This window comes from Ambystoma mexicanum, chromosome 6q (genome assembly GCF_040938575.1).
Source record: "Ambystoma mexicanum isolate Mex_15411 chromosome 6q, UKY_AmexF1_1, whole genome shotgun sequence".
In the NCBI taxonomy this organism is placed as follows: domain Eukaryota; kingdom Metazoa; phylum Chordata; class Amphibia; order Caudata; family Ambystomatidae; genus Ambystoma; species Ambystoma mexicanum.
Genome location: NC_090937.1, coordinates 456602537 through 456620124, shown reverse-complemented (window position 1 = coordinate 456620124; position 17588 = coordinate 456602537). Strand labels below are relative to the sequence as shown.

Here is a 17588-nt window from a genome sequence, read left to right as displayed (position 1 = left end):
TCTGCGAGCTCCGGGAGTTTTCCCCATATATCTTTTAAAGTTATTGCATCGGTTTCCAATACTGATTTGCTCGGTTTCTGTCACAACGTTATGTCAATGTGGATTGCCATTTTAATAAGTATCTTGCTTTTGTTGACTTTTTGACATGACATTACGCGGGCTCGACATTGGGTTCCGTTTCAGACGGCCCCATATGAAGCCTATCCTTTTGAACTTTTCATTCCACATTTTTGGAGCACATTTTACGAATGAAAGGTTAAGGAGCCAACCCTCTGCAGTTTTAGATCTCCAAAATTCCCGTACATTCTAATTCCTGATTTGTTTCTGGTAACCAACACAGCGAACTGCACGTTTTCTGCTTCATCGGTCGACTCTGCTTAGCAATACCACACTGTACTCTATTTTTTTTTTAATGTTCTGTAGACGCTACTACTTGGATACAAGTTAAAGTGGCGACCACAGTTCAGACAGGTATTCCATAAAAAAAATAAAAAATAATGCGTTTAGGAGGCAATTGCTTTGCCATGTTGAGTTATTATAATGCTGCATCCTCACTCTCACTTATTCGTGCTTGCAGAATGTTCCAGGAGAATGGAGAAAAGGTCACGGGACGTAGGAGTAAGAATACATTCCCTCGGCACCGTTGTTGGAGTGTTAATCTAAGAGTTCGTGGCCAGATTTCAATGCAGCTCTACACCTCTGCATTTGGACTGTTTCTGAGCGGTCTCTTTTGGGCAGTTAAGGTACCGAGCAGGGAAATGAAGGGCTGGTGTCGCTACTTCGATTGAGTGAGACAGACAGGATCCTAACTTCGGTTCCCTTTGGTACCGAAGATAACTCTTTTGCAACATATACCTGCCACTACACAGCAGGCAAAACACAATAAAATCGCATGGTCAGTCGATGTCTCCTAGTTCCGCCCCCTCAAGTACTTTCCGAGTGCTTTCAGGCCGATTCATCTGTGCTATCGCTTGGTGGAATGTGACTGTAAGGGTGGCACTCCCTTTAGGACTTGTAGGAATGCAAGACTGACAGGGAGCAGTTGCTGGCAGCCCGCACATGGCCAGAGCAGCAGTTGACTTGTGATCCCGTACGCGCTCTCCAAAGGAATACATATTTTGTTATTTATATTTCGGTAACGTCAAATTAACTTATCTCCGTTCTTTTTTTGTTTGTTTGTTTTTGTTTGCAGGGGGGCGATGGTGGGAGCGTCCGTGATATGAACAACTCTGTCCCACTGGAGTGTTCTAATTCTCGGTGCAGCGAATGCGTGTGTTCAGTGTTTGTGTCTGGGAGGGGTGGTGAGCAACGGATTATCTTTAGTGGTTTGTAAAGTTTTTTTTGATCGATTACTGTCAATGTATCTTTGCATTCATTGTGCAGGATTTGAGTTATGCCAGTGTTATTTCTGAGTACATTTTTAACATAACCGTACGTTTTGGGAATACGCTTATGAATGCGATTGTCAGGCAGTATTGGCATAGCAGACGCTGGCTGTTGCTGGTAGTTTTGTCACAACACGAGGTGTTTTTTTTTTTTTTTTTAATAGGTGAAAGGCTGCCGTTTCTCCACCTGCTTCCTATAGCGTTGAATCTTTCACGTATCCATCGTCCCACACAATCATCTCTCCCGGTACAGCATTCTTTGGCTTTATCTTTCTCCCTTGTATCGATCATATTAATTGCACCATGGCTACTCATTGTGTCCCTCCAGATCTTTTTGGACTAAAACTCCCATGATCCATAACCACTGACTGTGCTGCCTGAGAAGAATGGTAGTTGAAGTTCAAAACTCATGGAATCTACGTAATGTGTAACAATGCCCAACTTTATGGCGCACTGTTTACCAGGTGATGTTATTGGAAGTGACCTCACAGGCACGTACATGTGGGTTATGCATTGTTTATGCCTCGTTTTTTTAATGACTGTGCTTTCCATCAAAACTAAAAAATGATAGGTTTTACCTACTGGCATTGCTCTGGGCAAATAGGGCTGGGCAATATGGACCAAAAGTTATCTCATTTTTTTGGGCTGAATGATATACAATATATATCTTGATATTGTTTATGTGGATTAAATGCTTAGTTGTAAGCTGCCAACTGCATGTGAAATGTCACAAACGCCTTTATAAGACATTGATCAAACTAAAGTGCAAATGCAGGGTTCCTCTTCCTGCCTGAGACACATTTCCGTGTTCACTCCGCGGACAGGACACCGGTTGGTCAATTGTCTTGTGTGGTGTCCGCGGACATGTGACATGTTTGCCTATTGTTTGGGGTGAAGCGTGAGGTGCGTCTCAGTCTGTTGATGCGCCCGCCATGTTGGATCCGCAGATATCCTCGGACAGCGTAGCGTGGAACTGAGCATAAATTCAATTTTGGGGAGTGTTTTGGTGTGTAGGAGTGGCTGGAGAGGGTGGGGGAGTGAGGGATGGGTCAAATGCTGGATTTGTTTAGGTGGGAGAAGGCCATGATGTGATCGCGGTTTCCGCGGTCATTGCGGTTGTCCGCGGACATACTAAACACGGGGTGCACCAGTGGCTATTTTACTATACTATGATGTTGGTTTTGGGTAGTTAGAGCATTGGGTGAAGAGGGCATTTATTGAAGAGTTTATGCATTGGCTGTAATTATTGTTCCAGAATGTGAATTGAAGTGGATACGTTTTGAGGTGGTTGTGTTATGTTTTTGGGTTGTGATCATTTGGCAGGTGTTTGCTTCCATGGGTGTGTTATGCTCCAGTGGTTGTGGCCAGGGCCTACAGTCTTGGGTGCTTGGCCGAAGGCACCCAAGACTCTAGGCCCTGGCCACAGCCACTGCAGCATAACACACCTTGTTGGCAAACATTTTGACTGCGGTATGTTGGCTGCTTCGGGGATATGTTTTTAAAAGTGTGTGTATTCATTGGCAGTAGTGTAATAGTGTTAATAGGCTAGTGAGATGATGTGTGTTGGATTGTGTTCAGAATGTTGGTATTAAAGACTCTAGGCATTTTGGGTTGTATTTATTGGTCAGGTGTTCGTTTGCATGGGTGTGTTATGTTGTGGTGTTTGTGAGTCCAATCATTCTATAATTACTGTTTCCTTTGTTGAGGCTGTATGTAGAGTTTTTGGCCAGGCCATGCAGTCAAGGCGGTAGGGTTTGGCCACAAGCACTGCAGCATAAGATACCCATGGAAGGAAACATTTTGAATTGTGGTCTATGGTCACGTGTTTCCTTGAATGGGTGTGTTATGCTGCAGTGTTTGTGAGTCTAATCATTATATACTTACTGTTTGACTTTTTGCGGTTGTATGCAGTTTTTTCATGATATGGGTAATTGGAGCAGACCTTCTTTTTCAATCTCTGTAATAAAAGAAAAGATCACATGTTAGTGTAGGTAGTTTCTAATGAGTTATTGCATTGCATAGTATACATTTCTGTATTTTGTCGACCCTCATAGTTAGTACTTTAGAAGTACTATAGTTTATATGAGTGGACTGTACAATTTGCTCAGTTCCTGTGTTTGTTTATTAAATCATTGCGTCTGTGGGAAAAAAAATCCATGCTGGATATAAAAAAAACTTTCTACGTTATGGTACAATATATTTCTTTCGTTTCAATAGGAGGAATTGAATAGGTGTATGGTTTTTGGTTTGGAAGTGGTGGTAGTATTATTGCAATTAGATACCACTTGGTGTATTCTAATTGTTTTTTTCTTGTTACATGTTAGTGGTATTCATTTATCTGTTTGCTTGTTGCAGAATTTTGGGGCAGTTTGATACCTGTTGGCGTATTCTAACTGTTGATAGTTTTGACGTTTTGTTGAAGTTCATACTCTGTTTAGTTATTACATTTTGGTTTTAAGAATATTAAGTAAGTGTTTACAAGATTTGCTGGTAATCTCTGGTTTAGAGTAATGGTAGTATCATTACAGTCAAACCATCCACAATTCTTTTTTATGTATGCAGTGTACGTGGTTATGTTAAAGAAAAAAAAGGGGTGGGTTGAGGGCTTGTTTTAGTGGGATTGTGGAAAATGCAAACAGCTGAAAGTCTATTGTATTGATGAGTGCAAGTCAGAAGCACCAGTAACTTGTCTGACGAGTGTGGAAGTCTACTGTGTTAGCTTGGGCAAACATTCTTTGGGGTGTATTAGCTGTAAGGGTGGTCCCAGAGTTAAGGTGCTAGTTGTGGATGCACTGGAGTGGGGTGATGTTGATAGGGAGAGGGTAGCACATTCATTTGTGTATAGTATGCTAGAAATTATGGTTTTATTTGCTTGGTACCAGACGTGTAAAAGTTGATAGATGTAGCAGGAATTTGTGAAGGATATGTCGTTTGGAGGGAGTGGGTTCATGTTTGGAGGTTTCTTGGGTGTTTTTGAGGCATGTTTGCTTCGTTTCAGCACACTAGAAGACTTTTGCGAGGGTTCTTTTGATTTGGTTGGGCCCCTGTAAGCCTTTGGTTGAGTTGTATGGAAGCTGGCGAGAGCCCTCTGGCTAGTCTGAGTTACTTGGTGATTTGTTGTAGCTGAAGAGACATGTTTTGAGTTGTTTCCTAAATGACTGTTGGGTTGCTTCAATGCTGAGATGTTTGGGTGTAGAATTCCAAAGATTGGTAGCCAACGATGAGAAAGACCCTCCTCCTTGTGTGGCACAAGGATTAGCACAGTGTTACTATGTCTGAGAGTCCTGCTGGGTTTGTAGTGCTGAAACATCCTTGAGTAGCAAGCTCAGCCTTTTCCATAGTGGGCAATGCAGATTATTGTGAGTGGGAGCCCATGCAGAATCCAAAGTGTTTGAGTGATTTGTTTTGAACCTTTTCATCCTAAGGAGTTCTCACTGCCACGCTTTGTCCCTTTTTAACTTTTTCATGAGATAATCGGGGCGATCTCGAGAAAGACTGCTTCTTTAATCCAATCTTGTTAGGACAAGTGATAGAATGGCCATACTCCTTTTGGGGAACCAAAGGTATGGAAGTGTGAGTCGTAGCTTGCAAAGTTGGTAGAAACAGCTTCTAAAGATCACTTTGACTTATGTTCTAGCATGAGGCTACCATACATTGTTTTTCCGAGGTTCCTTATTGTTGCGTAAGGTGGTGGACATGGTCTGTCTCTGTGGCAAAAATGTTGCCTTACTTGCTGACTTTTTGAAGGTCTTGAGCACCTGACTAGCCACCAGCCTACACTCACCATAGATTTTAAGCTTTTACCAGCAGATGGTACAGTGGACGGATCACTCCACGTGTGAAGTCTATGCTTTGCAGCAGCGTTGCTGGAAGGTGGAATAATTGCGTGTTTCAAAACCTGGATTTCAGCAACATTCATGAGCAACATTGCATATTTGCACTATCAAGCATTTTCTACTTTCATTGCTGTTTGTAGGCACAGAGCTGATTTGGCGGCCCTGGCCTCCATTGCTCGTACAACCAGCAGGCTATGCAGGGCTAACCGAGATTTAGAAAGGACCTGGTGGCAGTGATTAAACAGCTAGCATCCCCTTTTCTCTGGGTTACAGCTAAGAAACCTAAGCAGCGGCAGTCAGCCTGCCCAGTGCCAAGGCCAGCCAAGTTCACCAACACAATTTGCATGTAACTTGCCATTGACTTGCACACCCGTGTTCAACAGGCACAGCCTGGCTCTCAGCTTGGGACCTGAGGAATAGACCATTTTGCATCAGGTCCCAACTGGTGGTCTCGCACAACTGCAGTAGCAGTGACCTCATGCCTTCAACCGGACCACGATTGCCATGTCGCGGCTTGCTCCTTGTAGCGTTGATATTGCAGTAAAATCACTCTCTAAGCTGGTCAGGCTACTTGCTCTGTGCCATGGCTAGCAGGATGCACCATGATTCAGAGAAATTAACGTGGGAAGAGGGGTTCAGCTTCATCTTTGGCCCTCCGTTAGCTCAGAGTCCTGGACAGGCATCTCCATACATACCTCAGCCGGCTTTCTCCAACTGCCACTCGCGGAGCACTCATAACCTGCATGCACACATCGCCATCTCAACATTCTGCAACATTCATGATAACAAATTCCATCCTCCCAACGTCACACACACACTTCACATCAACACATACAATTTATGCTAATATCATGCACCCCCCAACTCGCTAACCAAGTGGCTCAAGTGAGTGGTCCCTGTGTGTTCGTCTACTAGTCGGGCTTCATTTAAGAGAGGGGGCAGGCTAGCAGAATGGTACACATGGTCCAATAGGTACCTCCACAGAATACTGAAAAATATACACTGTGTTCTTAAATGCCAAATGAAGTAACTATAAGCTATAGTAAGTACATTACGTTAAACATGACGCATGGCCAGACCGTGAATGTTTACAAGAGTAAAAGCCCTTCCCACCTCTGCGTTAAAGGTGTGACCATTACAAGATGGTGAACTCAGTACTTATAAGACTAAGGAGTGGAGGGAACAGAATAACTCCGTCATGATCAGGACCCAACATGGCAACGCATAAATAGTCGCTGTAATCTCACAACCTCTATCTAACTCATGGTAAAAGTAGGGGTGTGAGAGCCAGAGCCGTTTCGAGCATAGTTGGAGCCAAATGCCTGGCTCTGGGTCGTTGATGTGCGTGTCCAACTGGAACAAACCCAAGCATTGCTTCATCCACTCTTACTTTCCCAGAGTAAATTAAAGTGACACTGCCACCCATTGACAGTTAAAAGAACTGCTTGCAATCTTCTACTTGCTCCGAGTACTTTCTTTATCTCTTGCCAGGGTTCACATGTTAGTGCAAAACTAAAGACGCAACCTGAAGCATACGTGGCCTGAAACGAGCAAAATTGCAAACTGCAGGCAAATAACCTGGCTTTTGCACTTGACCAATCTGTAATTCTGAGCAAATCACTATTTAAATGGGCCATATGCCCTATGGCTTCAACAATTGGAATGACTTAGACGTGATTTTCTTAAATTTGCATTACACATGAATCCCCACTTCAGTCGAGTGTATTAACCCTACACTGCTTGCACCACCGATAGTACACATATTCATGTATATTTTGCACTTCAAGGGCTGAAGTAAATCTTAACTTGCCTGTTTCACTGTCACCTAATGAGCCATGTTTCTCCCTTAAGCGGAAACGTGAAATACATGATGTACCTCACTGTCTGTTGGGCAAGAGGGCTTGCTTGGGGCATTTTCTTTTATTGTTTAAGGAGCCTGCTGGGGCAATTTATTTTAATCTCCTCCCCGATCTATGTGCAGTGGCCATAGGTTCTTCACATACCACTAGTGTGTCAATCGGGAGGTGGGAGTTCACATTGGTCTTGGGCAAGGGGGATGCTTGCCTAGACCTTAAGCTCTCTGCCTGCCAGATAGCTGTTTAGTTTTTGTTGTCTGTCTCCCAAATTCCAGGTTATGTGGGATATGCCTGTTGCTTCCACCTTTGCCTGCTGAAAGATAATGTTTAAACTCGCTGGAAGCTGTGCGTAATAACCAGTTCCAAGTCTGTGTAAAACTGAATGCAAGTATCAGTTTTGCTGTTGTGTATCTAAGTTTTGAAAGTAGGGTTTCAAATCACCGGGGATTGTTTAGGTCAACATTTCTTTGCATTCTGGTACATGTAGAATTCCATTCAGGCTTGTGAAAATAAACCTATAGTCGCAATTTTTTCCCCTTAATGTAAGGCGATCTATATATATATGTGAACTGAAAAAACTTAAGTTAACCTGACCAGACCTATCGTAACACAACCCCTGAAATGCATCGCATTTGCGAAGTCATGACCAGCTTAACTAGGCGCCATCCCGTTGATGTCCCTCTCCTATGATGCTATGTCCCCCATAATGCCAATTTGTATGTTATTGTGAATCCCTACTCTTTTATAATATATATAGATGTGCTCTTGTACTTTGCAGCTGGAACACGCCATGACTTCCCAAATGCACTGAATTTCAGGCATTTTGTTGTAATAAATTTGGTTACCTTAACTGAACTTTAACTGAGTTTTTTGAGTGAATTTCAAGTGTTTTGTTATACCATAGTTTTTTCCTGCACCACTGGCCATGGCCTTCCGCCGTTTCCACTGTATATTTTAAAACATTACCAGACCACTAGCTGTGGCCACGGCCTTCGGCCCTGCCCACTGTATATTTTACAACACTACCGAGTCACTAGCCATGGGCTTTGACCATGCCCACTATACATGTTTATTGAAGGCCCTGGCTAGTGAGCAGAAGGTTTGGCCTTGCCCACTGTATATTTCACAACACTACTGGACATCGCCTGTGCTTACTCTATTGTTTAAAAGCATGGCTTGTGTTTTTTCAACCCCTAGCTCACTGTAGCTGTAAAAAAATATATCTATATTTTTTAAAGTTTCCCCCATAATCGCGGGTATAATAAGGTATAATAACTATGTACTACAGATAGCCGCGGTTATCTGTAGATATTTGATACCTGCGGTTATCAGGACAAACTATGACAAAAAATGCTTCTCCGCCCTCTCAGGCACTCACCAAGTGCCAAGAACAAGAGGTATGGGCGGGCACTGCTAGTTAATTCAAGTTGAACAAGTAATACAATTTTCCTTCGGAAGTTGATGGCGAGACCCAACACAACCAGTGTACACTTACACTGGAGATAACCAAAAGCAAAAAAGTATGTCCAATGAACAAACATCCATCAGACCTTGGGTCGCCAATGGTGTAGTAAAGACTACTGCAAAATTAAATCCAGTTTATTCACTGTTGAAAAACTCACCAAGTGCCCCCCTGCTCTGTGCCTAGTCCCTCCACTCCCCTCGCTGCCTTTTCACCTCCCCAGCCCTGCCCCACCCCCCAACACTCGTTTGTGTGACGCAACAACAAATGTTTCATTCCCACTCGTGATTTCTTCTTTAGCCGTGGTCATCCTGTCGATTTAACATTTTTCTGCCTTTTTGTTTTTGTGTAGTGTTTGGAAGGAGAAACGATCTTTCCAGGCCCCCCAACGCTTTCGGGTGAAATGGAAGCCTGTGAATATGTAGTAGGGACTAGGGAGCGTGCACATTGTGGCCCTGGTATACATGGGGGAATCAAATGCCATCTTATATAGTAGCAGCCATATTGGAATCGAGTGAAACAATATATTTGGAACCAATCGAAGAGAAGGGTGGCCTCTTGTAGTAAAATAGTCTTTTTACAAATATCGACCAATAATTCAGTTAGTTCAATCAATAAAATCAATTTTATTGTGTCATACACATTTTTTTTTAAAAAAAAGCAATACCAAAAATACATTCTAACAAACACATTATTTTTTAGAATTTTTTAAAACAATTTTCAAAAACAAAATTAATTCTAGGAGAAAAACTAGACTCACCTATCAGACTCTACTACCACTCATTCACTATCATTCTTCATTCCATTCATACTTTCTATCTTCTTGCTCTAACCTTCTTTGGTTAGATATGACAGTTTATCTGTTACAATTTTTCGGGGTTCAGCTCTGTTGCTCAATCAACCCATCTGTGTAGATGTTAATCTCACAGATTCCAAATGTCTACACGTGTTTCAGTTGTTCCCTTGACCCCAATTAGGTTCCTCTTCGTATAGCAACCTTCTTCAGGATGAACCGACAGCAGACCTTTTGTGTGCTACCTTTTAAGCTATGGTGAGCCCAGGTCCCTGCACTTATCAATCGGCGCAGGTGTTTCAGATATTGGCATCAGTCCATATTTCTGTATGGGTCCTTATTTCCGTAGTAGAGTCTGATATGTGAGTCTAGGTTTTCTCTTAGAATTAATTTTGTTTTAAAAAAAATTCTAAAAAATAATTAGAATGTATTTTTGGTGTTGCGTTTTTTTTGGGTATGACACAATAGAATTGATTTTATTGATTGAATTATTGGTCGATATTTGTAAAAAGACTGTATATTAGTACATGAGGCCACCGCTCTCTTCGATTGGTTCCATATATATTGTTTCACTGTCTACAGCCTGGGGGACCAGTTGTGATATCAGGCATCCCCATTGTTTTTTTAATATTGGAATCGAGGCCTAGTTTTGCCCTAGAGCCAGGGCCGCAGGCCCGAGTCTCGCACATAGAAATCAAGAAATCAAGTGTATGCAGGCGGTAATAGTGTAGCTTGGTCACCAGTGAGGAAGGCCTGAGTTGCATACATTCATAGACCCTTCATTGTCTCATGTTGCTAACATTTCGTATCCCAGAAGGAATGCCCCCTGCAAGGCCACAAGGGGCTTGAGAGCTCCCTGTGAAAAGTGATTAAATGAGAAGGAGGGCACAAGCCTCAGACTTTTCCTGTCCCAATTCTAAGTAATAGCACCCGAAAGCCCCAGTCCCAAGACCATCAGCATTCCAAGGTACCAGTCAGTTCCAGACCACAAACCATAAAACTATTAGACCCCCAATCGATCAGCAAAGATCTGAAAACGGGGATCAGCTGCCTTCACCATGGGCCGTGTGATTTGTGCTGCGAGGAGCCGGGAGAGATGAAACCAACATAGCTAACATGAGGATGGGGAACTTTGGTTGTGCGCCAACGTGTCTGGAATCAAGTTGTAGTTTTAGAAGTGATGGCTTCGCAGTATCCTCTTAGCCCATGTCTGCAGTACCAGGTGCACATCAGGTTCGAGATAGAGCCTTTATTGTTTTTCTTCACATAATTGCCAATCAGTGGTAGCTTCACGCCTGATGACGGAAAAGGAAGAACCCATGTGGAAGAAGATGGGCAGAAAGGGCTGAGACCAATGGCCTGACATCCGTTATAGAGCAGGTAGCCTATGCAGAGGATCTCAACCAAACAGCCACGTGGGTTTGCACAGTATGTAATTATGTCACTGATGACACTGTCTCCCTTCATAAAGTGTTGCTCGTACTGATTTTACCCGAACGTTCCGTAGCAGCTGAGTTATTTGCTTGTGCATTTCTATTTTGTGGAAATAAAACTTTGTTTTCCTTGCAAGAGGTGTGCTGGGCTTTTTTCCCTAGTGGGTTGTATTTTTTTTTTCTGATGTGAGCTTAGAGGGGCTTCTCTCCAGTAGCCGTAGGTATAACCATGGTTATCTCTTGCATCGGAAAAAAAAGGAAATGGCTGTTTTTTCATTTCTGAAAAGCCTGTCTGCTGCAAAGCACCATGGGAGATAATGCCTATAATTTTGGGAGAGCGGGGCACCCCTTCTCCGACAAATGGGAAAATGAATAGGACTAGGCTGAAACTGTTTTCTTAGTAACTTTCTTATTTTTTAACGGATCATTCCCAAAATGTCCAGTCTTCGAGGGTGGGGGGGGTTGGGAGATTGTTAAGTTGAATATCATGTTCCATAGGAATCCTGAAAATTGAATTGCTAATAACTTTTGATTCGCATTGACAGATTTGGCTGATGTTTTGCAAGCAAATATTTGTCAAAGCCCCCCACCCCCTGGACTGGAAGTTCTGGGGGGAAAGATTTGTTAAAAAATAAGTTAAGAAAATAAACCTCTGTTTTCACCCTACTTGCATTAATTTCCTCATAGAGAAAATGTCCAAATGCCTGCGCAGCGCACAGCAAAAACCACTGGCTGGTATTGGACCAAGTGTGTAACAACTTGAGCACAAACCGTTGACTCAATTTCTGGGAAGGGGTCTGAGGTTATTCCATCCAGTAGTAAAAATATTTGAAGAAGGGGTTCCTCCTCCCAAAATTATAGCTTGATCTACCATGGTGTTTTGCAGCAGAGAGGCTTTTTAAAAAATGAAAGCGCTCATTTTCGATGCAAGAGTTAATCAGTGTTCTAACCTGGGTTAGCCGAAAACAAAAAGCGAAAAAAATGCCATTTGGATGAGGAAAAAGAATAAACTGGCATTAGACTAGAGGTGGGGAGAAATTGGGAAGTTGGGGGGAGGGGAGAGGGCCTGGGGACCAAGTTCAGAGTTTGGACGTTTTCATGTAACCGGGGTTCTACTGGGGATAACCGCGGTTATAGTAGAAAACGGGATCTGGAATGAAAGTGTCACTCGAAATGATGAGTTTTGGGGAAAGAATGGGAGAGGGCAAGGGAGAGGAAAAAGGACTTGAGGGGGGTGGTGGGAGCATGGCAAGAGGAAGGGGGTACTTTTTAAAGAAACATTTTAAAAAAATGAGATTCATAAAAAAAAAGTGGAATTTTACAGCTACATTGAGTGTGATATACTGGACAAATCATTTAATTTTACTGTCCCATATCTTCAAAAATGGAGATGCCAGGAATAGTTTTCCTGTTATCGGGCAGGGGGACAGAATATCAGGCAAGGGTTTGTAAGGGGCAAGGGAGCAGTGCACGTAGAAGGATGCCAGGTATTAGGTTTTTGTTGTGAGGGTTGAGGAGGCATGAGGGCAGGTATGGGTTTTGCATTTGAGGATGGGTAGGCAGATGACCATTAATTCGCTTTTTTGTAAGCTAGACTCACGTTTGGCACCTAGAGCAAAGCCATGGCCCATGGTTGTTGCTGGCTCTATACAGGAATGATTTGGCTCCCCCACCTATAAGTATTGTTACATATGCAGGCAGGCCATATATTCGATTCAGGGCCTAAAAGGAGTAAAGTGGGTGAACTCTTTCCTAACGAGGCCCAGAAGGACACCAAACATAACCGGGTTAGGCTTACAGTAACAGACCTATGTAGTCCCATTTGACGTTTTGAAACAAATAAATACATAAATAACTGTAGTTCTACAAAGTAACCTACTATATTTCTGTAGGCAGGAGTGTAACATAGTGATTTAAAAATACATAATAATTCTGTTGTATAGGCTACAATTCTATTTCTTGTTATAAAATCCCAGAATCCAAAAGGGGCACAGGAAAAAAAAGTTAAATGTTTAGTAAGTAACTTTCAAAGTCACTTTGGTGGAGTTAGTTGGTTCCCTTTAGGAATTAACGGGACAAATCCAACAAAATAGGCAAAATTGCAGATTTGGACGAAAGGACAAGAAGTCTGTTTTACCCGACCGGTGTGAGAAAAAGGTGCAACCAACTTGAGGGTACATTTAAGGAGACCGGCTTGAAGAGCTCCAGTTTCAGCTTCAAGACCCAGGAATGAAGGAAGCAAAGTTGAATTTGACCAATGAAAGGCAATGGTGAACTGATGTAGAGGGGGACCTGTAAAACACGATTACTGTTACAGGACCCAGGGACCTCTGATGGGAAACCCGATGAATATCCCACCATCCAGAACCCAGCAAGAAGTACTTGGTGTGCTAAATCCTGAGCCAAGTTCTCAGAAACAGTGAAACAACCTGGTATGTACAAAGCTGCTTTCACAGGCCAAGGATCGGGATCAGGTACCTAGGGACTTGGACCATGTAGCAGTAGTAACAAAAGAATGACCAGTCTTCTGAAGAGGGTGACTCGGCAGCCAAGAGCTGAAGCATAAATGAAAAAGGCACCAGAAAGACATAGGAACCCAACCATCAGAGGCAGACGTCTCAAAGGGCAAAACTGGGCAGCCAACCAGAACAGTACTTCAATGGGAACTACAGTGTAAGTGACAAAAAAATGCCCAGACAAAGAGCAGAGGTGGCGTAGCGATATTCACCATTGTTTTGTATGGAGTCGAAACTTAAAGACAATGGTAAAATGGCCCAGAAACAGTCCCAGCACGTGTCATCTGATCCAGTCAGTGGGTACCTGGACAAGGGCTTGAAAGAGCCCAGGCAAGAGATCCAGTAGCTAAAAGAAAAAAAACAAAGGGCAGGCCATCCTCTATGGTTACATTTGGCCATAATATTCTGCATCCCATCTTCTCTGAAAATCCTCCAGAAATGTGAATAAGAAACCAGCAGAAGTGAGGAATGCACGAGGTCTCCCATGGATGCACACATTCACCAACGGCCTGACCTATGCCAGTCCTCAATCACATATCAGGCCGCCCATAAAAACCACCAAACACTGCAGCCCACCCACACAGTTTGTATATTGTCCTGTCTGGGAAATGGGACCAGTCTAAACTAGACCAAACCACTACAGAGCGTGCCAGGATGAGCTTATGCGCCCATGTGTGCACAACTGCCCACTTAGGCCTGTCTCATGGTTGCCAGAAATGTAGGGATGACTAAAAACAAAACGGGCCATATTAGGACTTAAAAAATGCATTAGTATCCTAATGGCTACCATGCTGATACAACAGTCTATTAATATGGTAAAATTGACTCTACCCCTGGTGAATCCAAAACTGAATTACAACTACTTCCAGCTTTCTCCACAGCACAAGTATGCAATTATATAATCATCCTAGGGCCATAATGAGGTGCTGTCTTGTCCTAGGAGCCATATGGGCTACCATAGAACGGCATAGAAAAAAGGGCTAAAGTTGCAGGGGAACTTTAGTAGAACTCCTTCTGACCAAAAATTAAGAGATCTAGGAAAACCATGGGGAGTGAGGGGCAAAAATGTCAGGGGTCCCTTAAAATGTGGCAGAAGAACCCCCCCCAAAAAAATGAAATTTGTTTTAAGACACTACATGCGGGACAATTTTCACAGGAATGCCACAAAAACGGAGCCAGTTACTTCCTCCTTGCGAGCACACCTATGCAACACAAATGGCAGAGTTGTGACTGTAGGTGACCTGCAAAGGTCAGACCTTTATGTTGCCGGTCTCCCATACCTTCTGAGCAAGTTCTCATTGGAACACTTTAGATAATGTGGAATTTCCCATGCCAAGAACATTAGCAGCCCATTTTAGAGCTTTTACGTATATAAAATATTTGTCTCGGCCTCCCCACTTATTTTTCTTCACATCTAAATATTCACCTGTGTGAAAATGCAATTTGTAAAATTACTAACAAGGCACACATCTATTACAAAAACATCACTACATTGAAAACGATCACAATTCGATACCAATATTTATAGTTTAACCTGTTCCGTGTTTCAATATAAAAAAGAAAACCCATGAAAAGGAACATTTAAGAATGGGTATGTCTACTACTTGTCCCTTTACGCGGATAAAATGTAAGTGAGGTTTGTGATTCAACTAAAATTTAAATGATTCATCATATCTTCAGATGTTCAATACTTCCTTTAAAAGTTATTCTTTTCTCCCATCCTGAATTCCACTTTCTCCATATTAACTGTCTGACTGGTTGCACTCTGCCAATTTTGAATTCATAGTTTACAAAATGTAGTCTTTTCACTTTAGCAACACCAAGCTTTTTTCGCCCACTGAATGTCCTGGTAAGGAACAACAGTTTGGCTATTAAGCTAGTTAAATTACCGTCTCATATCCTCTCACTGTTGTGCTCAATGTTCTGTTGCGATGGTTAAATGTTTCTTCCCCCGTTATTCACCACTTACTGTAATCTTTCTGTGAATGTGTGTGCTTCAACTTTATCGTCTCTTTGGGGGAGCTTAACTTGTGCTTTCATTTTAATTAGTTCCAGGCCATTTTGATAGTCCATCCAATTAAAGATCTATGTGCAAGCATTGATGTTGCTGTCTTCGTGCATTTATGTAAAGGCTGCTAAAAAAGATCTTTCTGTGGAAGACAAATTAATGATTTGTTCATATGGAGTTGAGCTCTCTTTATAAGTGCAGACTGAAAGAAACCTTACCCATTGTAAAGACCGGAGGGGGGGGGGTCTGTACTTCTGCTCTCTATTTGCTAGAGGAGAGACACGGAGACCCCTGTCAAGATACTCTATTACGGTAGCAATGGACGAGCAATCAAGGCCTAGCTTCTCAGGAGGTGATGCAAGCTGGTTCTTAAGTACAGTGCAGTCCCCAAGCACCCACAAAGGACTGTCTACACACTGTATCGGTTAAAACAGTCTTTATGTAATTAATATTCAAGGTCAATATATACAGTTCAATACTGGTATCACTAACGTTATCAGATCTCATTAAAGTGCGTATGGTCAGAATGACACACAGATCGAAATAAAGGGGAAACCAGCAGTAGAGAGAGGAAGGAAAGCAAGATGGTTGAGCAATTGGCAGAATACTGGTAACCACCGTTAAACACAGTTTTGTGTGGAGATCCCCCCCCCCCCCCACCTGGGCAACCTGTAGAAGAAAGATACAAGCCCAGTCCATATATTGTTCACACTAGACTTTCCAATAGTTCTGCAACCCCAAAGTACCTGGCGTTGCAGCGTTCCACGTCAGGGAATCGACAGCCTTTCTTGAGTGTCCTCCCTTTCATGCAGGAGTCGCGGGTCGTCGAACGTCCCATGGAGAACAGGTCGAGCTATGACGGTGAAGTAGCCGCGTCGTTCCTAGCGGTGCTCGTTGACTGGGAAGCGTAAACGTCCTGCAAGGAAGAGGTGTGCGGGGCACCTCGGTGTCGATTGTTCTGGACCGCAAAGAGTTTGAAGTACTGTGGCCCAGTAAGGGCGTCGAGTCGTTGGCATCTCTGTGGTCTTTGGGTGGCTGGAAACCCACCGGTGGATGCTCCTCGGCGCGTCAACGGTCAGGCCTTCTCCAGCAGGATACAGCGGCAACTAAGCGGACGAGAGCGTCCTTGGATCAATAAAGTTCTTAGGCAACGGGAGCACGGCGGCTCCAGTCGGCGACGGCGGTCGTCGACAGGGGCGGACAACAGTCAGGGCGCTTCTCCTTGGAGTTGCGCAGCAGTTCCCGTATAGGGTCGGCAGCCTGTTGAAGGTTTGTCTACCAGGGAGCTTAGGCAAAGATCAGCTGTGCATGATGGTCCCTCGTAGCTCAGGAAGAGGGTGCCTTACCAGGTCCTCTCTGGGTCAGTCCTTGGAGGCACAACAGCTTTCAGATTGTGAAGGAGAGCAACAGCAATTCTTCTCGTCAAGCAGGGCTCAAGGTCAAGCTTCAGTTACTCGTTGTAGTGGACTTCAGCTTCCGAACACGATCCCTTGCAGTGAGAGGTGCCCAGATATACTGTTGATCTCCCATTCATTCCGCTGGGTCACACTCAAGCATCCAATCACGACTAAGGGCATTCATGCAGGCAGGCAGCCAATCAGGCACAAGGTGTATTCAGGCCATTCACTTCTCTCCAGACACTCACAACAAGTTGTGGGTATTGGGACAAGTACCGAGCCATTCAACACTCCATACTGCATTCATACTGGTTTCGGGCAGGGCTGTCTCAACCATTGTGTCAAACACCAGATGCTAGACAGCCACAACATAGAATGCGTATTTGTCACAGACTCCATTCAACCAGGTCCCACCCACAGGCCTACCCACAACATACAGTCGTTGAGAAGGCTCCAGCTAGTCTGGTCGGCACTTCCCCCACACTACCATATACATAACTTCCACCCAACAGCCAGTCAAGGGGAAGGGACAGAGGCAGGGCTTCCCAGGACTTCGGGAAGATAAGGTAACATGTGATGGAAGGCAAGAGGCCATGGGGGCCATTTTATCTCCATCAGGAATCTACCGATTCCAATGACGGGGCCTGGGTATCCCAAAACGGAGGACACTCGGGGCACCAGCCATTTCAGCATGGAGCTGCCACCAGTCTGTACTCTGCTCTGTGGGTCACACACAGGTGCCCATAAACATACACTAGGGGGACAGGGTTGTACCACTACCCATGGGTGCCATAAGGGTTATCCCATGGGTCTGTTCACCAAACCAAAAGAGAGACGGCTGCACCGCCAGGAGTCCCACATGAACTCCTGCACGGAAAACATGACCGAACACACGATAAAAA

At 43.7% G+C, this 17588-nt stretch overlaps 1 protein-coding gene across 6 annotated transcripts in view; it reads left to right on the top strand.

Moving 5' to 3' along the window:
* Positions 1-17588, top strand: part of AIMP1 (aminoacyl tRNA synthetase complex interacting multifunctional protein 1) — a 324905-nt gene that overhangs the window by 113618 nt on the left and 193699 nt on the right. The window contains exons 1-2 of one of the 6 annotated variants that reach the window (XM_069630940.1): positions 1037-1135; positions 1550-1632. The exons of 3 other annotated variants lie outside the window; for them this stretch is intronic. The gene's annotated coding sequence lies outside the window, so the exon portion shown is untranslated. Of the gene's footprint in view, positions 1-1021; positions 1136-1549; positions 1633-17588 lie in introns of those variants that run through there. 2 more of the 6 variants (XM_069630941.1, XM_069630942.1) reach the window with 2 other exon arrangements.